The 5,764-nt window shown below is 33.3% G+C and overlaps 1 long non-coding RNA gene across 1 annotated transcript in view; it reads right to left on the bottom strand.

The window, feature by feature from the left end:
* Positions 1–1,488: 1,488 nt before the first annotated feature.
* LOC111087909 overlaps positions 1,489–5,764 on the bottom strand; it is a 19,511-nt gene continuing 15,235 nt past the window's right edge. The window contains exon 3 of the long non-coding RNA XR_002612533.1: positions 1,489–1,615. This is a non-coding gene — a long non-coding RNA (uncharacterized LOC111087909). The remainder of the gene's footprint in view (positions 1,616–5,764) is intronic.

Genomic DNA, 5,764 nt, shown 5'->3' with positions numbered 1-5,764 from the left:
GGCAGTGAAGACTGACAACTCTTGTTAGAAATGAATAAAAACCCTATAACCCGAGCGCTTTCGAAATATGGTTATAGGGTTTTTGTTCATTTCTATCAGGATTTCTTGAACCTACGTATTTTTCTAACATCATCAACTCTTGTTAGAACATATCCTTCCTTCTCTACTTACTTTTGACCCATGTCAAAAAGGGTTGCCTTTACATCGTTCTATGGATAGTTGTGACGTTTTTCACAGACACTTTTTAAAGTACTCATGGGTCTAAATAACGTGATGGATTTTTCAACATAATAGTTTCTATAGAATGGATCACAGATCCCTAAATATTTAATGAATTTGAAATTAGAATGTAAATGATATAATTTTTGATGTTTTAAAAAATAATCTCGACATAAACGAATTTGGTCAGATTCAACCTCTTCCATTGTATTTTTATATACATACCTCCATTCAGCTTTTCCATTTCCATTTATTCTTGGCAGTAATCTTGATTTTTGATATTTCGGACCACAAAGAGGCGAGAAACAGAATCAGGGGCGTTCAGAAACTGGAGTTCAACTATTCCTAGCACCCTAACTTTCTTATATATATTGTCTTATTGAGCCAACAGAGTGTCCTCTTGCAGTGAACTGTTGCAATTGTCGATAACAGCACAATAAACTTGCTTATGTTATTACATGTGCTTATCTGGTGGTTTTCAATCTTGACACCAGGGTGTGTAAATTATGTTTTATTCTTTATCCACGAGTTGTTGTGTTTCCTCGAGGTTGTCTAATTACTGTCTAACGTCAGAAGAGGTGTGTGTATGTAGAAATTTACTTTTATGACCTACACACTGTGCTGGGTGGAGTTCTCTCTCGCACGTTCATCTGACGTCATATTTCCTCGCAACTACTTGAAAGACGGTTAGAGGTTGGGGTTGTCTATAATATATTAACTTTACACCAGTTAGGACATTATTCTTTACAGTTAGTGGTGCGCACAATTCACCATTTGCCTTAACCCTTCATTTAATAAGCACTAACATTGACAAGATCTCTGTTTTTTCTTCGGTCTCGGGGTAGGCCATGAACACGTAGATTTTTTTTCCCTGAGCCATCTCATAAATCATATTCTTTTGCTATAACAATCGGTGTGTCAATCATTTTAAAATTGATTTATTTGTTATACGTTCACGTTGCTATTAACAAATAACTTTTCGTTAAATTGTCTGCCTGTCATGTGATAATTGATATGATATGAATACAGTAAATTGATAAAAGCTAAGTCGTTTGAGAATTAAGTAGAAGGTATAGTTAAAGGTTTTCAATACATGTATAGTTAGCTAATGATGCCCAAGCTGCGTTTCGTTTGTTTGTTCTGAATTTCGCGCATAGCTACACGAGGGCTACCTGCGCTAGCCATTCCTAATTTAGCAGTGAAAGAAGAAAGACAGCTAGAAGGAAGACAGCTAGTCATCACCACCCACCGCCAAGTCTTGAGCTACTATTTTACCAACGAATAGAGGGATTGACCACAACATCATAACGCCCTCACTGCTGAAATGGCGAACATGTTTGGTGGGACGGGGATTCGAACCCGCGACCCTCAGATTGCGATCAAGCGCCTTATCCATCTGTCCATACCGAGATCGTTTGTTTGTCTGCCGTTATAAAGAAAGAACAGATACGTTCGAAGTAAACAAGCGTGATATCTAGATTGTCCTTGGCATGTTGCATATTTTTGAATGTGAAAACAAGTTGTAATTTTATTGAATTCCCTTTTTATTTTCCTGTACTTAACGTAGTGGCCTAGAGGTTTGGGTGTCGGGCTGCTGATCGAAGGATCATTCTGAGCATGGAGTGGCCTAGAGGTTTGGGTATCGAACTGCGTATCGAAGGATTGTGTATTGATTGCTGGTAGGTGAATGTTTAAGTACAAACGATTGAAATGTCGTCTTATTGGCTGATCAGTATTGTTTTGGTGTGTGTGATGTGATACACATTTTTCTCGAGCTTCCTCTCCAAATCGATATCATGTCCTTCTAATGTATAGTTATTCCATTTACGACATATTAGTATGGACGTGGGATTTTGTTTTAAGAGGGTAGGATGCATCAGGAAGGGGAACCAAGTCGTAAGTAGGAGTGAACATCGCCGTCTTTGTAATGCACACTAATGTTTAGCCTGATATCCTGCAGAAAAGGAGTTGAAGGATTAAAAGAAGGATTTAGTGTAAGTGTACTAGAGTCCTGTATGTAAGTTTTAAATATCAAACTTAAACTTGTGACATCAAATGCTAAAACGAGTTAGTATTAATGTAACTCACTTATCCACGGCTGCGTGTGGCCAAGTGTTTAGTATGCCGAGATATGGATCGAAGGGTTCAAGGTTTGAGACGTAATCCAAAAGTTACAGACAATCCCATTATATTCAACAAGATGGACAAAGCTCATTTGGCTGTGAATACTGATGGTTAGCTGCGTCCCATCTGGCCAATAGTTCAAAATTAGGTAGAGGGCTTTGCTCTGGCAGTTTAGTCCATGGACGCATAAGGTTTAGGTTGATAATTTCTATTCCATAGCGTCCTGTTTGAGAAAAAAAAGAAAAAAGTAGAAGGACATCTCTAATGCAGAATACCAAAAAGCATAAAGGATTTATATATTTATCTAGAAGTTTAGAGTTTCATAATACTTCCTAATCTTCACAACATTCAAAAGATAAGAACACTTTATTGGGATGTCATTCTGCCTAATCGTGTCGACCAGAGTTCTTTTGACAGAAACTGCTTTAAATGTTACAAAAAATATATACCATATTCGAACCTTTTTGCACTCTTAATATTTCCATCATATTTCTGAAAAACAATTCGAACTGTTTTGGTTTTAGTTACTTTGCATGCTTTTGCAATCTGGAGATATATTATGGATGACATTTAAAATTGTATAATTTTAATTACTTCTGAAGTTTTGTTTTAAAGTACATTTCATATTCATACTATCTCACGTAGTCTTAACGAAAAAGTTGAGAATTGATTTGTTTTTACTTCTATTCGATTTTTTTCAACGAGAATAAAATCCTGAAAAAAATTTAATGCTTTTATTTTTGACAATTTTTCATGTTTGTGACGCATGAAGGAATCTTCCAGAAGACATTAAAAATTTGATCAATTATGTTTCATATTTGCGCCTTCTGTAGAAATAGTCTGGAAACTTTTGAAATAGTTTTGTAATTTTTACAGATATTGTTTCGAATAAATGTTGTTATTTTATAACACAAAGCCACATAATGCGCTTTTTTGTACTCTGTCTACTGTAGGGATTCGAATCTTGCATTTTAGTTCGTAAAATTACCGCTGACCCATAGGGGGGATATTTTGTAAAAAGTTAAATATTTTGTGCTGTTTCATTTTCCCTGCTAGCCATAAACGGAATAATCTTAAACATTAGCCTTTTAAAATTCATATGTATATAGTGATTGTCACCACTAATCTATGTATAGTGATCGTCACCATTAACCTATACATAGTGATCACCATTAATTTGTATTTAGTGATCATTATCACTAATTTGTATTTAGTGATCATCACCACTAATCTGTACATAGTGATCGTCACCACTAATCTGTACATAGTGATCACCATTAATTTGTATATAGTAATCGTTATCACTAATCTGAATTTTGTGATCGTCACCACTAATCTATATTTACTGATCATCACTAATTGAATAATATATTTAACATTTTGAAACGAAAGTAGCAGTACAATTAAAATTTTATCGATGATTTATGAACTTTCATTTAACTATATACATTTGTAAAGATGTGTAAAGAGAAAAAATAAATAAATAAAACTGTTGTTTCCAACAAAAATAAATTATCATAAAAAAAATACCCTGGTGTTCGATGTAAAGATCATCAAACGCTGTTTGTTCAAGTCAATATGATGTACTGTTATTCAACGTTTCTAGGTGTGTTGGTAATTTGAACTTACACATAACATAAAAACGACCTCAAGATAAGTTCCCAAATATAAGAGCTTGAAATTCCTTATTCAAAAATATGTTTTATTTTCTCTTATTGATACTACAAGGAAACTAAAATAAAAACCGCTACTTTTTAAATCAAATATACAGAATAAAATTACCAATGGTTGACCTGCATTTAAAAAATCAATTTAATCTGATATTTTTGAGAAAGAGGAAGGTTTAAACAATATATTCTAAAAAAAATGTCTATCACATCTTTAGTGAAACGTGATATGCAACACGTCATAGGCCCAACTATTTGTATCATGTTTCCTCGTGTAAGTGTATGATCAGTATAATAACTCATTTTTAAAATACTAACTGCAATTATTAACGACGTTTCTTATCCTCAGATATACATCGTAAAGAAATGACTAACTTTACAGTAGGCCTATCAGTCAAGTAAATACTATCATTTCGTTATCGACTCTTTCACTGCTTAGTGAAAATAATAGTTATTGTTACATGAAGCATTATGTTAGTGACTTACACACTTACGTTTATCTTTTCAACGTATTTTAAATTAGGCTAAGGCTTAGATGTATAATAATAATATGACCCTCTTTCTATATAATTATTCATATATAAAATCTTGTAACATTGTGAATAAGATGGAATCACATTACGGATTCGTCAAGTCTAGTATCGAACTGATGTTTAACTGGATAACCTCGGTTTTGTTTTGTATATAAAATCGTTAGCTTGTTTCCATTTGTACTATATTTATAAAAACCCTGTTTGTGTAATTTTATGAAAGAGGACAACTGTAAATCTGGAACAATGACACAAAAGTAAAAAAAGTTTCATAACAAATGTTCTAAATGTTGCCTGCTGCTCATGCGCAACGGTGAGCCTCTAAGTACCGTAAAGCGGGATAGTTAGGGACAAAATCTACATCATCTTAATATACTATTAATTTGAAATAACCCAATGGTTTAGATTATCACGCTGCTTTATTATATCAACTTTAATGTTTAAGCTTGTGAAGCACAAACCTACTTTTATAAATTATATTTATAATTTCACACCCGTTTACCTTCTTCTCAAACCTTTAGGGTCCAGTAGATGTTTTCCGTTCGTTATTGATAAACTAGTATTAACTTCTCGTCAAACCAACTACCTACACAAATCAGAACTAAAAATATATCCCTAATTATGAGGACAGTTAATTAAATGTGATATTCAAAATATATTACTTATAAGCTGAATTATTATCATATGAAGAGAAATAATGAGTAATTTTTCATCCTAGAATTATGTCTAAATAAATGTTTTATGAGGATGTTTTCTAAAAATTAATTATAATCTAGTATCAATAAATGTATGGAGAATGACTATCCTACTTCTAGTATTTCACGAAAACAACATTTTTCATATATATTTGGTCATCTCCTTTAAGTATTGCTTGATTAGCATTTTGAATTCTGTGGGTATATTAAATATTCTAACCAGTGCTGTGTGGCAACACTGAGATAAAAGTTTCACTTGTTTAGGCCGATGCCTAAGTAAGAACTACCACACTATGGTAAAAGTTATAGTTAGTGCAGCCAGCTTAGAAGATTGTGGTGAAATAGTCTTAATAATAATAATAATACAGAGAATTGAGAGCCAGGGCAATGTTGCCATTTGGAAAAATCTTTCACTGACCACCTCATTTTACGGTACAATATTTTTCACGTAACGCAAACAGCGACTTGCAAGAGAAGAAAATTTTAAACCGTTTTTCCAGATTACAGGTCCATAGATTGTAGGTGGCCA

The sequence above is a fragment of the Limulus polyphemus genome, unplaced genomic scaffold, assembly GCF_000517525.1.
Source record: "Limulus polyphemus unplaced genomic scaffold, Limulus_polyphemus-2.1.2 Scaffold80, whole genome shotgun sequence".
Taxonomy (NCBI): Eukaryota; Metazoa; Arthropoda; class Merostomata; order Xiphosura; family Limulidae; genus Limulus; species Limulus polyphemus.
Note: the sequence above shows the minus strand (reverse complement) of the source record. Positions and strands in the feature narration are given on the sequence as shown.